General features: G+C 37.4%; 1 pseudogene; it reads left to right on the top strand.

Moving 5' to 3' along the window:
* Positions 1 to 11992: 11992 nt before the first annotated feature.
* LOC142548053 (formiminotransferase cyclodeaminase-like protein) lies at positions 11993 to 13844 on the top strand (annotated as a pseudogene).
* Positions 13845 to 15074: the final 1230 nt, after the last annotated feature.

The raw sequence follows: 15074 nt of genomic DNA, 5'->3' as shown, positions 1-15074 counted from the left end.
TGCTATGTTTGGCATTATGTGGCCCTTAAAGTATAGTCATTAGTGGCCCCGATGATTGATTGAGATTTGGGATTTGATGGCGCTTTGTCGACGCTATCATATGAGTATCCCTGATTGAGGCCGGTGAGCCAGCTCGAGCATTGATTTGATAGCAATTCGATTGATTCTGATATATGCTCAGTGGATGAGCATTTGACCTGATACCTCCACGACATGCATGCATTGCATATCATATATCATTGTTTAGATACTTGTGGTATATATTATGGTTGTTGCATACGGAGCTTTGTTCACCCAGATGTGGTTGTTGTTGTCTTTGTGTGTGGACAATGACAGGTACTACAGGATATCAGGAGACCGGAGAGGGTGCTTCTGGAGGAGTCACTGTTTGAGCTAAGTTTTAGTGGTCTTTCCCAGTATATATATATGTATCTATATACCGAGGCATGTCCCGAGGATATGAGTTTATTTGTATGTATTTGTTTTGGATTATGTGTGGGCTTGTTTTATATTGTGGCGTGATGAGACGCGACTATATTATATACTATTTTAAGTATTATAATTACAATTGACACGTTTTAGGCTCACTGTAAAGAAAAATGTTTACTCGTTTTTCGCTGTAATTATTTAACCTTAATCAAATTGCATTGTAATAACAATTAGGGGTTAAGGGCCCCACATAGTGTATGGTATCGGAGCATTGCTGGGAATGCTCGATTGAGTCTTATGTACACGTAATAGACACAGATGAATTGTAAGTATGTGTTTGATTTATTTGTATTACTTGCTCTTGCTTGAATTAGTTTGAGTAAATTGTTGATGAGATTGACGACATGAGATGATGATGATGTGTAATTGATATTTATTTGTGATGTTCATCCTTTGATTTATAGATGGATCCCACAAATGAAACTGCAAGTAGTAGTACTGAGAGGATGGTTGGACAACTCGAAGGAATGTCCATGGATTTAGTGATGGCTCGAGTCCAGGATCTGAAACCACCGAGGTTCTTTGGCACTGAGAGTGTAGAAAGAGCGGAGGCCTGGTTGAAGGACATCGAGCACTTGTTTAATATTGTTGAATATTCCAAGCCTCGGAGATTGAAGCTTGCCCTATATCAATTGAAAGACCGAGCAAAATCTTGGTGGGAAGCCGTTGAGATTGGACTGAAAGAGGCCGAGATTGAAGTCACATGGGATGTCTTCAAGGCCCAATTTCTTGAGTAGTATTATCCTCATTCTTATACACTGCCCAAGTGTAATGCCCGATATTTTATAGCATGTCGATATGAGATTACTGATTTTGAATTGATATGATTATAGACGGGCTATTCCGAGACCAGATTGGCCAAAGCATAGGAAGGGTACAATTTTTGGACAAAACTATTGGCGCCCGAGCAGTAGAAAATGACCGCCCGAGCGCCAATGTTCAGCAAAGAAATGTCTCGGACATAAAGTTTGGCGCCCGGGCGGTAGTTTTGACCGCCCGAGCGCCATTAGATAACAAGGAGGACCGAACATTCCGCGCCCGGGCGGAAATTCATGACCGCCCGAGCGCCATTAGATAATATGAGAGGGCCGAACATTCCGCGCCCGAGCGGAAATTCATGACCGCCCGAGCGCCGACCGAAGTTCAAGAAAAGAAGACATGTTGCCTTATCATGCATTAGGATATATATATATATACATATATCCTTCAGAATTCAGTTTAAACGAAGAAAGGAAATCGAGAAATACTTCAGAAATCCTTACGCCTTTATTTTTCGATCCGTCCGTCTGATTTTGAATTCGACTTCAGTACTGTGTTCCTAGCGACGAGAGCTTTAACTGGACGTAAGTTTTACTACGTTTTGATATGTTTTGAAATTATGATACTGTCAGAATCGGTATGATTCATATATGGTGTTCTTGACATGTTAGACATCGTATAATCGAAACCGGATTGAAGAACAGATACCATATGGAATTGTTATTATTTTTAGAGTTGATTTGATTGAGATTTGATATTAGATTGGTGTTGTTATTGATTATGAGTTATGGTAACTGATATATGTTGATATTGTATTGACGGGGATATTCAGATTGTTCCGTTATGCCGTTGATTTTGAGTTAGATTCAGATTGATCAGATTCGGTATTGATTTGAGCAGTATATTGATATTGTACTTATTGATATTGTCATTGCCAGATTGAGTATTGACAGAATTCGAATTCCAGACTTGAACGTTGTCAGAACTGCTATTAAAGAAAGGTATAAGTCAATGTCGAACCGGGAGAATGAATCGAGTGTGAAATACTTGAGTTTTCCTAAACCACATACTTATTGTTATTGTGTGCATTGATTGGATTGATTTGCTTATTCTATTGATTTGTAAAAAGCATGTATTAGACGATTGGTCTTGTGACAGACGAGCCTGATGGTGATGGAATCGTCACTGACCCATTGCACATTGTCACCGAATAGTGATTTGCGGAGGTTGCCAAAGTCTGTGACGGATAGGTCAAGACACTGGATGTTTGGTTTATATCGATGTTTGATTAGAGGTGGATTTACTTCTTTTACTGAAATTCGATATAGTATGCCAACATCTGGAAACCGGGATCCCTAGACTAGGAATGAGTCTAGGCTGAGATATGGAGTCAGGAGTTGATGAACAGATTTATATTGAATTATGTTTCAGATTTGATACATATTACTGATATATGTCTCGTACCTTATATTGATTATATGATTGCATGTATCGTTGATTTATATTGGGATATATTTCTCACCGGAGTTATCCGGTTGTTGTCGTATTTGTATGTGTGCATGACAACAGGTGGGACAGGATCAGGGTCGAGGAGATGAGAGATCGTGAGTAGAGTGGAGACTACGGACTTGGATTCTAGATAGGGTTTGAACACTTGATATGTAGTTGTTAAACCTTAGTTTTAAATGATTGTATATGGTACAAGACTTGTACTTTGTTTTCGATGTATATATTCGAATAAATTCCATTACGTTCCGCATTTGACACTTGTATAAAAAAAAATTTAGACCATGTTTATTATAATTGATTTAATTATTCCCACAGACGATTAAGAAATGAATTAGCGTCCGGGTCCCCACACCAAGAGAATGAATTTAATAGCCTGCAGCAGGGAACGGTTACTGTTGCAGAATATGCTTCGAAGTTTTCTATTTGTTGAAGTATGTGCCTCATGTAGCTGCAAATAAAAAAGTGAAATATAACAGGGTTGTGAATGGATTGCATCCTGCTATATATACTTTTGTCATTTTAGGTTTGCCTACGAGCTACGCAGAGGCAGTTGAACGAGCAAAGGCAGCTGAAGGTGGACTAAGGCAAGGAGGTCCTCGATACACTCCTTCACCTCCAGTGTCAGCTCAGCAGCCTACCTTTCGTCCGAAAGGTAGAAAGTTTAAAATTACTGGTTCTACTACTTCTTCATCTTCTTTGAGTTCCAGTGGATCCCAGAGAGGGAGTCCCGTTATTGCTCCGTATTGTAGCCATTGTGGACACAAAAATACTATTGAGCAGTGTCGGGAAATGTTTGGTACTTGTTACCATTGTGGACAGGAAGGTCATTTTTCTCGTGTATGTCCGAATAGGGGTACGACTTCTTCCCAAACCCAGCCAGGATTTCGAGGTGGCCCTAGTATGACGAGACCTGCTGTTCCTGTTGCAATCGAATGTTCTACGATATCGAGGACCTGGTAGTCAGAGTGCCCAAGGCCCTCCTCAAGTTCGAGTATATGTCATGACCGAAGATCAAGCAAAAGAAGCTCCTGGTGGTGTGATTGCAGGTATCTGCATGATTTGCCATTATACTGCACGTGTTTTATTTGATAAATGGGCATCTCACTCATTCATATCTCATGCATTTGTTGCATCTCATGATATTATTTGTACTCCATTGTCTGATACTTTGTCAATAGCCACGCCAGCAAGAAAGATTATTCTGTCTGATCAAGTTGTGCATAATTGTGCATTGATATATGAGGATAATGTGATTTTCCTGGATTTGATTGTTCTTCCAATGCACGACTTTGATTGTATTGTTGGCATTGATATCTTGACAACAAATCGAGCTATTGTCGATTGTTTTCATGGAGTGGTTCGATTTCGACCTATTGATGGACCCAAGTGCAATTTTTATGGCAACGGTTCCCAAGCTAAAATTCATTTGGTATCCTCTCTGAAAATGTCCCGATTTTTGTTTAGCGGAAAAGAGGGTTATCTTGTTTATGTTGTTGATATTTCTAAAAAGGAACCCTCTTTATCTGATATTCCTGTTGCGAAAGAGTTCCCAAATGTATTTTTCGATGAGATTCCTAATTTTCCTCATCATCGAGAAGTTGAATTTAGTATTGATCTTGTACCGGGGTCTTCGCCTATTTCTAAATCTCCTTATCGCATGGCACCATTGGAATTGAAAGAATTGAAAGAACAATTACATGATCTTCTCGATAAGGGATATATTCGACCGAGTTTATCATCTTGGGGAGCTCCAGATTTATTTGTTCGAATGAAAGATGGTACTATGCGAATGTGTATCGATTATAGGCAATTGAATCATGCTACTGTGAAAAATAAATACCCACTTCCTCGTATTGATGGTTTATTTGATCAGCTTCAGGGTATTTCTGTATACTCTAAGATTGATCTTCGTTCTGGGTATCATCAAGTACGAGTTTGAGAATAAGATGTGCCTAAGACTGCTTTTCGTACCAGGTATGGCCACTATGAATTCTTAGTTATGCCTTTCGGTCTCACGAATGCTCCTGCTGTCTTTATGGATCTAATGAATCATGTCTTTTGAGATTTTCTTGATCGATTCGTTATTGTGTTTATCGATGATATTCTTGTATATTCAAAATCGAAAAAGGAGCATGCTGAACATTTGAGACTGGTACTTCAAACTCTTCGTAATGGCCATTTATATGCTAAATTGTCCAAATGTGAATTCTGGATGGACAAAGTAGTATTTTTAGGCCACTTCATTTCGAGACATGGCATATTTGTTGATCCTGCTAAGGTTGAAGCCGTATTGAATTGGCCAAGACCTACGAATATTCCTGAGATCCGTAGCTTCATGGATTTAGCTTGTTATTATCGTCGTTTTATTGAAAGATTTTCGAAAATAGCTAAACGTATTACTCAACTGCCACAGAAGAATCAGAGATTAATTTGTTCAGATGAATGTGAAGCTAGTTTTCTTGAATTGAAGACGAGATCAACCACAACACATGTGCTTACTATTCCCTCAGGTACCTGAGGATTTGTAGTGTGTACAGATGCATCTGGTAAAGGTTTGGGTTGTATTCTGATGCAACATGGCAATGTGGTTTCTTATGCGTCTCGTCAATTAAAATATCATGAAACTCGTTATCCTGTTCATGATCTTGAATTGGCCTCCATTGTATTTGCTCTGAAGATTTGGCGTCATTATTTATATGGAGAAAAGTTTATTATTTATTCGGATCATAAGATTCTGAAATATCTCTTTTCTCAATCTGATTTAAATATGAGACAATGCAGGTGGATGGATCTCTTGAAAGATTTTGATTGTGAGATCCAGTATCACCCTGGATTGGTGAATGTTACTGCGGATGCCCTTAGCCGTAAAGTTTATGATTCTGTTTTAGCCTATGTTAATGTCGCCAAAGTACACGAGGATATATGTACTTCTGGTTGGACTTTTCACTCGAATTGGAATTCTGTCATTGTCTCAGCATTGCAAATTGAGCCTAATTTAATATCTAAAATACGAAAGGCCCAACGAAGCGATGCTCAAATCCAAAAATCTAAAGAACTTGTATCTGCAGGACATCAGTTTGGATTTCAGATTTCTTCTGATGGTTCTTTACGACTTAATGGTCGATTGGTAGTTCCTGGTAATTCTGATTTGAAATCTGCCCTTCTTTGTGAAGCACATTGTAGCAAATACAGTATTCAATCTGGAGGTCAAAAAATATATTTGACATTGAGACCTAAATTCTGGTGGAGACGTATGAAGAAGGACATTGCTGAATTTATTTCGAAATGCCTTGTATGTCAGCAAGTGAAAGCCGAGAGACTGAAACCTGGAGGATTACTCCATAGTCTTGAAATCCCAAAATGGAATTGGGAACATATTGCTATTGATTTTTTAACTCATTTACCTCATTCGCCCAAGGGCTGTGATGCTATTTGGGTTATTATTGATCGGCTTTCGAAATCTGCACATTTCATTCCGTATGAGCGGACTTATCCTTACAAGAGAATGGCCTGTTTATACATCGAGAATAATGTGAGACTGCATGGTGTGCCAGTCTCCATTGTATCAGATCGTGATCCCAGGTTTGCTTCTAAATTCTGGGATAGTTTCTAAGAAGCTATGGTACGCATTTGGCTATGAATACTACTTATCATCCTCAAACCGATGGTTAGACTGAGCGTACAATTCAAACGTTAGAAGATATGTTACGTGCTGTTGTGATGGATTTCAAAATGGGATGGCAAAATGTCTTACAATTAGTGGAATCTTCTTATAATAATAGCTTCCAAACGAGTATTGGTATGGCACCGTTTGAAGCTTTATATGGGAGACTATGTAGGTCACCGTTATTCTTGGAATGAAGGATAAGGTTCAATTGATTCGACAGCTAATGAAAGCTGGTCAGAATCGTCAAACGAGTTATGCGAATAAACGAAGATGACCCTTAGAATTCCATAAAGGTGATAAAGTGTTTTTAAAAATATCTCCTTTTAGAGGCACTGTTCGATTTGGCATGCGAGGGAAATATTGCGTAACAAATCGATTCCTTTGGTTCGAGTTCAATGGACACGACATGATGTGGAAGAGTCGACTTGGGAATTAGAAAGCAAGATGTGAGAATCATACCCACACTTGTTTGATTCGGTTCCATCCGTTCCATTGTATTCAATGTATAATGATCCATTTACTTATTTTAGTTTTGATATGTACTATAACTGGTGACGTATTATATGTTTGCCAGTGTTATGTATATATGGACACTTGAGATTTCGAGGACGAAATCTTTTAAGTGGAGGAAAAATGTAAGGATCGTGTATCATATTATCGTAAATCCTATATTGATTGCCGATAATTCATGAAATTGTTATGCTATTAAGTGTATGAATTATATAATTGACAATGAAAATGAGAAAATAGGTGGTGATAATGAAAGATTATTTTAGAAATTGATTTGTAGTTGAATGATGTGCTGAACCGCAATAGAAAAGTTACACATTTTACAGTTTTCAGCATAATTATATGAGTATTAGTCCAAATCAAATGAGACATAATTCATTGGAAAGCTAATACATAGTACTAAAATTTTCATACTTTGAGTTTTGTTCAAATTCATTTGGAAATAGGGGAAAAATCATCCCGCAATGTAACGTGTGCATTGCAGTTTCTGCACTGAAATATTTTGGGAGAATAACAATAACTCTCGTGTCCAATATACAAATTGAGTGAGGCCAGTGGAAAATGAAATCCATGACATATATCTATAACTTTTATGTTGACCACTTTCTCTAATTCGAAACTTAAAATATAGTTTCGGGCCGAACAAGTCGCGCTAGGGCGCAACTTCTGCGCGCCCAAGCGTGTGACCAAGAATTCGGCCGGGCCGTATCGGGCGCGCCTGAGCGAGAATTTTGTTCCGCCTGGGCGAGAGTCCCTCAAATTGCACACTATTTAAGAATGATAAGGATGAGTTTTTCCATATGTATCTTTTTATTTCCTCTGAAGCTTCGAAGGGAAAAGTTAGAATTCAAGTTCTATCGTTTGAATCTACCTCGAAACGCTGTCCAAACTTAAAACAAATTATATATTCGGAATCCTCGCATCTAGAGCTCTCTTTTGAGGTAAGATTCTTCTAGTTTCAGCACCTTTATTTATTGAAGTGCTGGAATAACATGTATTTGAAGTCGAGATCCATATATGCGATAGAATAACCGACAGAAACTCGTATTCGAAGTTGAAATTGAATTATGTTATGATTTAAATTTGATATGAATTTACAAAGTTTCAAAAGATATTTGAAACTTATATTGTTGATTTTGAATGATTTTATTGATTAAAATTAATGTGTTATTGATGTAAATAGATTTTTATACTAAAATCTAAGGCTACAGTGGACTGGAAACAAAGAATTAAGGTATGTTGCCATCGAGTAACATACGACAGGTATCTGTATCATATGATATATGTTTGATTGATTTGATTGAGAATATGTGTCTATGTGCCTTATTTGTTGAGTTGATGTGGCATACATGATATATACGTTGAGCTATGATCCTTGGATACCTATTATGATTGGATTTGATTCTAGGGTTTGTGAACACTATGCTATGTTTGGCATTATATGGCCCTTAAAGCATAGAAATTAGTGGCCTCGATGATTGATTGAGATTTGGGATTTGATGGCGCATTATCGACGCTATCCATACGAGTATCCCTAATTGAGGCCGGTGAGCCAGCTCGAGCATTGATTTGATAGCAATTCGATTGATTCTGATATATGCTCAGTGGATGGGCATTTGACTGATACCTCCACGACATGCATGCATTGCATATCATATATCATTGTTTAGATACTTGTGGTATATATTGTGGTTGTTGCATACGGAGCTTTGCTCACCCCAGATGGGGCTGTTGTTGTCTTTGTGTGTGGATAATGACAGGTAATCCAGGATATCAGGAGACCGAATATGGTGCTTCTGGAGGGAGTCACTGTGAGCTGAGGTTTAGTGGTCTTTCCCAGTATTTATATGTATCTATATACCAGGACATGTCCCGAGGATATGAGTTTGTTTGTATGTAGTTGTTTTGGATTACGTGTGGGCTTCTTTTATATTGTGGCGTGATGAGACGAGACTATATTATATATTAAGTATTATAATTACAATTGACATGTTTTGGGCTCACTATAAAGAAAAATGTTTACTCGTTTTCCGCTGTAATTAATTAACCTTAATCAAATTGTATTGTAATAATAATTAGGAGTTAAGGGCCCCACATTTTTCTTGCATTGATGTGTAAGGGGCTGTTGATCTACACTGCTAAGGGGCTAGACACATCAGTTATGGAGGAATCTAGGTGCTGGAGTTGAAGATTGGGCGGTTTAAGTGAGAATGCATGAGGGCCGATCGAGGCTAGTATTTGTTTGGGTTTGGTATGGCTAAGAGCTTGGGTTTGTGGTGTGTCGGCTGTGCAAAGATTGTCCCTACCTTGGACCAGACCCTCGTGGATCTGATCCGAGGCCCGGAATGGCTCGAAGGTTGCTAAAACTAGGAAAGAGGTTGATCGTGCACGGGGTTAGAGGATTGGCTAGGTTGGGCACGTTTTGGTGGCTAGCATGTGGTTGCGTGTTGCAGCATACGTGGGGCTGTGAGCTTGGGTTAGGTCAGTCCAAGAGGATCCTAAGGTGGCTAGGAAGGTTTGGTCCAAGGCCGGTCCAAGGCGGTAAGTCCTAGGGTCGAAAATTTGCAAGTTTAGTGTACTAGGGTTTGAAGATATGTTGTGTAGAAAATTCCTGCAACCTTTGGGGCTTGTTTTGTGAGTCATAAGTGTTCTGGAATGAGTAGTTTAAGGGCTGGTCATCTAGCTTTAAGTCACGGTTTAATTTAAGAAAATTTTGGTTAAATTTCGGGTTGATTCGGGCTAAAACCGGGACCCGGTCTAAATTTTAAAACGAATCGTTTAAGTTTTGAAAGTGGCTTGATTTTACGTCTAAGAAAGGCTTATTAATATGTTTTGAGGTGTTTTAAGGAGTTTTGTAGGCTTCGGGTCGAAATTTTGAAATCTAGGGGTAAAACGGTCATTTTGGGTTTCCAGGGGAAAAATGGTTATTTTGCACCCAGGCCGAGTTAGAAGTCCTGGAAGCGCCCTAAACATGATTTAACATGTTATAAATGTTTATATTATCATGTGTATGACTTTTTTATGAAAAAATACGTTGTATACTTGATTTTAAGGAAAATTACGTATATGCATGATTTTGTTAAGTGGTTAAAATGATGATGAAGTTTTTGAAGGATGAGAGTTGGTTGTGACTGACGATATATGTATACGACGAGCTGATACCAAGGCTCAGTTGATTGGTAATATCGTCGCTGATGTCCCTGCCGTCGGGTACCACGGTTATATATAGATTGATCCATCGAATAGAACTGATATGGTAGAGCTGATACGAAAGTCACAACTAATGAACTGAATTCAATAAAAAAAATGTATACGTATATGATGATATGATGTGATGTTTTGACACGCTATGTCATGATATGAAATGTTTTAAGTTCACGTTTCTTTTCAAGTTTATGAAATGTATTTTCAGTACGGTACTTTTCACTGTTGCATGTTATGTATATGTGCTTGTTATTAACATTACATGTGTGTTGAGTCTTTAGATCACTAGTGTGAATGATACAGGTGAGCATTTTGATCAGGAGGTTGGAGGTTCCGAAGACTGAGTTGTATATATATAATATATTTAGTTCGTAGAATTTTAAAACGAGCAGACGTTTCAATCAATTTCTTTACAACATAAAAAAGTTATTTGTTGATACTCCTTAATTTCTTGTGGTTCTTTTGTAATGATATGAGATGACACAACTCTGTCAAATTCCAAGGACTTGGTATTTTGACGAAGAATAGCTGCATTACTATATTTTCTTTGACTCGTGGTTTTTATCTATATTTAGTTAATAACATAGTATTCATCTACTAGACATATATCATGTTTCAGGACTATACAAAACTTGAGTGTATTTTTTTTCATCTTTGTATCTCGAGTATTAAAATAGTTGATCCCTATAAATTGTGTTTTGAATAAGATAGTCATTATTCCGGCTATCTCAATAAGAGATTTTCTAGCTAGGACTGACTCTTTGGTTTCAGCCGTAGTCATGTTTTAGACAAATTTGACTGATATCATAAGACTCATTTCTAAAAGTTTGATGAATCTTTCTTCGTTGAGATCGAGTTTTTTTGATACGATTCTCATAGATCTTCTTTGTTTTTAAAGTTCAGTATATCAATATTAAACATAACTTCGTAAGAATGTATTAGTTCTAAAACATTTTTATAATATGATGTATAGTGGAATGATAATCGATTCCTCTTTGACCGGGTTCTTGTTGGGTGTGGTTTCCTCTATCCTGGAAATTGATTTGAAATTCTCCCACTAAGACCTACTCTTCCCAATATATTCATTAAGGTTGCGTTTGGTTTGGAGGATAAAATAAACTAATGATTAGTAAGTAAATGATAAAGAAAATGATTGTTGTAGGAATGTAATATATGGTGTTATGTTTGGTATGATTTTTAAGTGTAGGATAATTTTGAATTTTTTGATGAAAGGACAAAATTTGCCCTTTCTTTTTTTTTTCTTCTTCCAATTCGGCGGCGACGGCGGCGGTCCGGCGGTGGCGGCGACGACGGTTCGGCGGCGGCGGTCCGGCAACGTCGGTGCGGCCAGCAGTCAACGGCTGACGGCCGGCCGGAAGTTATCGGTCGGCGGCGACGGTCGGTTGTCCGGCGTCGGCCGGCGGCGATCGGTCGGCATTCGGCGGCGATTGTCGGCCTGAGGCGACGGTCTGCCAGCGGCGGCGATCGGTCGGCGGCGGCGTTCGGTGGGCGGTGGCCGCGGTCGTGGCGGGAAGTGGTGGTGAGTTTGGATATAGGAGAAGGGTAAAATTGGAAAAATAGGAAGGATTAAGAGTTGGATAAATAATCCTAGGGGTTGAGGAGGTATTATTTTAACCCACCTAATATAACCTAATCATTCATAGGAGGTATTGACTTGGTTAAATAATCACGCGTACCAAACAAGGGATAAGGTGGGTTAAAAAAAATAAACCCACCTTATCACCCAAACCAAACACACCATAATAGTATTATCTTCAAGTTTTTTTAAAATGAGAATTTATTTTGAAGATTTTGGGTTCTCAGAATTAGATAGTTGCTTGCAATGAAATTACGGCCACATGCTATTTCAATGCTATAAAACTTGTTGGGTATTTATTCATTTTTCTACCACTCGTGATTCCATGTCAAGGGCTGGCGATTTTTCCCTGGAAAATGTTAAAACAAGCGCTAGGCTGCTGCAAGGTTTACATATCTGAAAGCAGAAACAAGACTGCATTGGTGGCAATTGAGAAGGTAGCGAAATTGTATCCAAATTCACTTACAATAGAGTTGGGTATACCATTGTCTCAGAAATGGGTTAAAACCCAATTTCATGTTCATTGAGAAACTGTGTTTTTGAAATGGCAAAAGTAGCTTTTCAAGAAATTGATCTTGAAACGCACAGTGGGACTCACCCTAGGCTTGGTGTCGTGGACCACATTTGTCTCCACTCTTTGGGTGTCATCTGCAGCAACTGCTAAATCTTTGGCTTCTGATGTTGGCTCAAAACTTCAAGGTCTATTTTTTTTTTTGTAATAACTATTTGGAAAGTTTTTTGAAGTTGAATTTCTCAGTTTATGGGATATGAAATTGTAGCTATGTTATCATATTCTTCTTGGAAAATTTTGCAAGAATTTTCTCCCTTGAGTCGATGGTTCTTATACATTTTCAGAATAGGTAAGGATTATAGGAGTTCAGCTCATGTGTTATAGGTTTATGGTAAGGATTAACGAAATCACCGAGTGTGAGTAAAAAACATAATCACGTAGTTTTGGGTGAAACATCTTGAGTTCAGTGTGAGATTGATAAGAGGGTGTGGTTTCAGTTAATGTTGGAGATGCTTGTTCATACGCAGTAGAAACTCGGTATCATGGATTCTTGTGCTCAATTTATAGAGGAGAGATTAAAATCTTAGGTTCCTATATGATATTTGTGATTATCTATGGATCTGATGTGGAACTCATTAGATGTAGGCGTTAGTGGTGAGTTCAGAGCAAAAAACTCTCTGTAACATGGTAGCCCGGGAAGGATATTAAGTCACGATCTCTCTTCAGGGTCAATTCAGTTGATTCATTTAACATTAATATTCGACCTCATTGATTCAAACATGTAGAAACTTCTACACACGCTCTTTCATAATTGTTTGCACAATATTGATTAGCCCAAACAATAATCTTGAAAACGCAATGGTGAAGTTTTAAGATTAGTTTTTTTGTTGTGTTTCTATTTTACAAAGGTATCAGTCTGTGGTTCTTGGCACAAGTTCTTTCACGCACGCCGATCCACATTATCTTGATTTTTCTGCAGCCATTAGAGTTTATGATTTCTTCACATTATAACTCTACATTAGTTTCCTGAGTCTGCAGTTGCTACCTTCCTATACGGAGCAGCACATCATGAGGGGAGATCCCTCGATTCTATCAGAAGATAGCTTGGTTACTTCAAGCCGAATTCCACGATGAATCAGTGGACAGGTGGGCTGAGATCAGAATCTTTGCGGCTGACTCCAGACGAGGGCCCTCCTCTAGCTCTTCAAAGAAAAGGTGTTCTTGTGATTGGAGCAACACAATGGGTTGATAACTACAACATCCCACTTTTCTCTAGTGACATTGTCACAATTCATAAAATTTCAAGAAGTGTAAGTCGTAGGGGACGCCGCGGGCTCACGTCTGTGCAATCCATGGAACTTGCTCGTGGTGACGACGTGATTGAGGTGGCTTGCAACTTACTCGAAACGACTAGAACTGGTGGCGATGAAGTTCAGCTTCATGTTGAGCGGCTTGCGAGGGATGGAAGTGGGGAGGGACTACTATACTGATCTTTCGCAAGACAGCTTAGTTGATAAATATTTCGAGCTGATTCGTACCGCTAAAGATGCAAAGGCCAAAGTTGATTAAGTATCATCGGATGTATTTGTATGACTTATTTTTACTCCATTAATTTAATACCATTTACATTTGTTTTTGGTTTTTGGTCTTTCATTATGCTTTCATATTATAATTATTTTAAATTTTGTATAGTTGACAAAGATCCTTAGGCATGTTATATTTAAGCATTTGCAAATTGCAAGTGACATTTAATTTTTGTAGAAACCAACTGGCTAATTGATTAATCATTAATAATTTCAACATCTGAGTGTATCTAAATTTGTGAAGTATGTATACTTGTGATCAAGTTATGTTCTACTCTTTACCAACACTTTCTTGAGCGACTTTGTCACACAAGATTTACCTAGTGTGGTTTATCTGGTTGACGTAGTTTATAAACTACTGTGTTTAGTCCGAAAATTTACTCGATGTATATCTACAAAATAACTGCCGCATGTCATCCTTTTATAAAAATATATATGTTAATAATTCCATTGTTGACAAAGGGACACAAATCATGATTTTGATAAGGATTTTGAAGAGCATTAATTATTTGACTAATGAAAACCAATATTTATCTAAATAATCAAAAATCATTTTATAAAATATCATTAATATAAGTTATTAGTTATGGAACAAAATTCTCTACTCCATTTTGTGATATACTTTTTGTTATACAAATTTACAAATGGTATACTTGACTTTAATATTATTATTCGACAAGAAAATATTTACATTATTGAAATTATTATTCTCAAATCAAAAAATGGAACGGAAGATTTCATCCTCTCAATCACTTATATATCAATGGATTCGACTAAAAAATGATTATACTAAAAAATAATTATGAAAGCAATAAGCATACAACATATGCATCTTGGCTAACTAACTAAAATAAGAAAGAAAATAAATAGCTGTAAGCTTTTCAATTTTCAAACCGATTTGTAACCCAATATTGACCGAATTTGTACGTTTTATTACAAAATATTTTTTAAATTATGTTTGTGTTTGAATACATAAATAAAAAAATACTTTTTAAATTTATAAATTTAATTTAATAAGTTTTTTTTTCGAAGAGTTTGGTTACAAAAGTATTTTAAGTTTTTTTTATTGAAAAAATCTTTTAAAGCTCCAAATTTGGCTTTAAAAAAACACTAATTTCTGCTTTCTTATAATGACGTAATAACCTGTCACTGAGACTAACTTTGAGCCGAAAAGGACTACACAAAATGGCGGATATTTATGCATAAAAAGCCAAAAATAAAAGTAAATTAATTAAAAAAAACAGA

This window comes from Primulina tabacum, chromosome 6, assembly GCF_025594145.1.
Source record: "Primulina tabacum isolate GXHZ01 chromosome 6, ASM2559414v2, whole genome shotgun sequence".
Taxonomy (NCBI): domain Eukaryota; kingdom Viridiplantae; phylum Streptophyta; class Magnoliopsida; order Lamiales; family Gesneriaceae; genus Primulina; species Primulina tabacum.
Note: the sequence above shows the minus strand (reverse complement) of the source record. Positions and strands in the feature narration are given on the sequence as shown.